Here is a 1,885-nt window from a genome sequence, read left to right on the forward strand (position 1 = left end):
ACTTCCCACTTCACTCGCCGTTACTGGGGGAATCCTCGTTAGTTTCTTTTCCTCCGCTTAGTAATATGCTTAAATTCAGCGGGTAGCCTCGTCCGACCTCAGGCCGATAATCCAGTGCCTCGTTTGCGAGAGACACGCGCGCGCCACCGAAGCTCGTGCGAGCGCCGCGCCCGAACGCGAGCCGTGCTGCTCCGGGCCGGGATCCTCTTCGAGGCCGACTCGTAACGAGACGCACGCCGCGTTCGGTTTCGCGCGCTGACACTGCGTTCGTGCTGTCCTGGGCGGGACGACCGTGGCAACGGCCGACACCGCACCGGCCCGACGCGTCGCCGCGCGGGAACGTTACAACGCGACCCTGAGGCGGGCGTGGCGCCGGGATTGACCCGGTGCCGCAATTTGCGTTCAGAACGTCGATGCTCAATGTGTCCTGCAATTCACATTAATTCACGCAGCTAGCTGCGTCCTTCATCGACTCGCGAGCCGAGTGATCCACCGCCAAGAGCCCTCCGTGACTTCGTCAGTTGGACAAGCGCGACCCAGCCGGATTGCACAGTCGAAAAAAGCGGTGGCCGAGCGGTCGCCAGCCGTAGGCGACGCATGAAGCCAGCCTGGCACATGGCCACGGCACTCGGCGCAGAACGAAACAGGGTGACCGAAGTGCAATCGCGTGCGCCTCAACAGCGACGAAGGGCGTGCGCGGCCGCCAAGATACGGAGCCTTCTCCACCTGTCGAACGCACGACCACTCGATCGGCGATCGGCCGGTAATGATCCTTCCGCAGGTTCACCTACGGAAACCTTGTTACGACTTTTACTTCCTCTAAATGATCAAGTTAGATCGTCTTCTCGGACGCCGGCGCGGCCGTTGCCGAACGCGCCAGGTCCAATCGGAGGACCTCACTAAACCATTCAATCGGTAGTAGCGACGGGCGGTGTGTACAAAGGGCAGGGACGTAATCAACGCGAGCTGATGACTCGCGCTTACTGGGCATTCCTCGTTCAAGGGAAACAATTGCAATTCCCTATCCCTAGCACGACCGGGGTTCAGCGGGTTACCCGGACCTTCCGGCCTAGGCGGCGACACGCTGATCCGGTCAGTGTAGCGCGCGTGCGGCCCCGAACATCTAAGGGCATCACAGACCTGTTATTGCTCAATCTCGTGTGGCTAAGCGCCACTAGTCCCTCTAAGAAGTTCAACGCCGACCGATAGGGTCGCGTAACTAGTTAGCAAGCCAGAGTCTCGTTCGTTATCGGAATTAACCAGACAAATCGCTCCACCAACTAAGAACGGCCATGCACCACCACCCACAGAATCAAGAAAGAGCTCTCAATCTGTCAATCCTCACTGTGTCCGGGCCGGGTGAGATTCCCCGTGTTGAGTCAAATTAAGCCGCAGGCTCCACGCCTGGTGGTGCCCTTCCGTCAATTCCTTTAAGTTTCAGCTTTGCAACCATACTTCCCCCGGAACCCAAAGACTTTGGTTTCCCGCAAGCTGCCGGAGGGGTCGTCAAAGTAACGCCCCCCGATCGCTGGTTGGCATCGTTTATAGTCAGAACTAGGACGGTATCTGATCGTCTTCGAACCTCTGACTTTCGCTCTTGATTAAAGAAAACATTCTTGGCAAATGCTTTCGCAGTCGTTCGTCTTGCGCCGATCCAAGAATTTCACCTCTAACGGCACAGTACGAATGCCCCCGTCCGTCCCTCTTAATCATTACCTCGCGCTCCGAAAACCAACAAAATAGAACCGAGGTCCTATTCCATTATTCCATGCACCATTATTCAGGCGAAGCGCCTGCTTTGAACACTCTAATTTTTTCAAAGTAAACGTCCCGGCCGCCGCCGACACTCAGTCAAGGGCACCGGCGGAGCGCCGGGGGAGAGGGC

At 57.7% G+C, this 1,885-nt stretch overlaps 2 non-coding genes and 1 pseudogene across 2 annotated transcripts in view; all 3 read right to left on the reverse strand.

The window, feature by feature from the left end:
- LOC145916447 (large subunit ribosomal RNA) overlaps positions 1–106 on the reverse strand; it is a 3,686-nt gene extending 3,580 nt beyond the window's left edge. Inside the window, exon 1 of the ribosomal RNA XR_014404672.1 lies at positions 1–106. This exon is cut by the window's left edge and continues 3,580 nt beyond it. This is a non-coding gene — a ribosomal RNA (large subunit ribosomal RNA).
- Positions 107–350: 244 nt separating this feature from the next.
- On the reverse strand, positions 351–504 carry LOC145916451 (5.8S ribosomal RNA). The gene has a single exon (XR_014404675.1). It is a non-coding gene; the product is annotated as a 5.8S ribosomal RNA (ribosomal RNA).
- Positions 505–764: 260 nt separating this feature from the next.
- LOC145916446 (small subunit ribosomal RNA) lies at positions 765–1,885 on the reverse strand (annotated as a pseudogene; the record flags this gene model as incomplete).

Source organism: Ascidia mentula, assembly GCF_947561715.1.
Source record: "Ascidia mentula chromosome 2 unlocalized genomic scaffold, kaAscMent1.1 SUPER_2_unloc_54, whole genome shotgun sequence".
Lineage (NCBI taxonomy): Eukaryota > Metazoa > Chordata > Ascidiacea > Phlebobranchia > Ascidiidae > Ascidia > Ascidia mentula.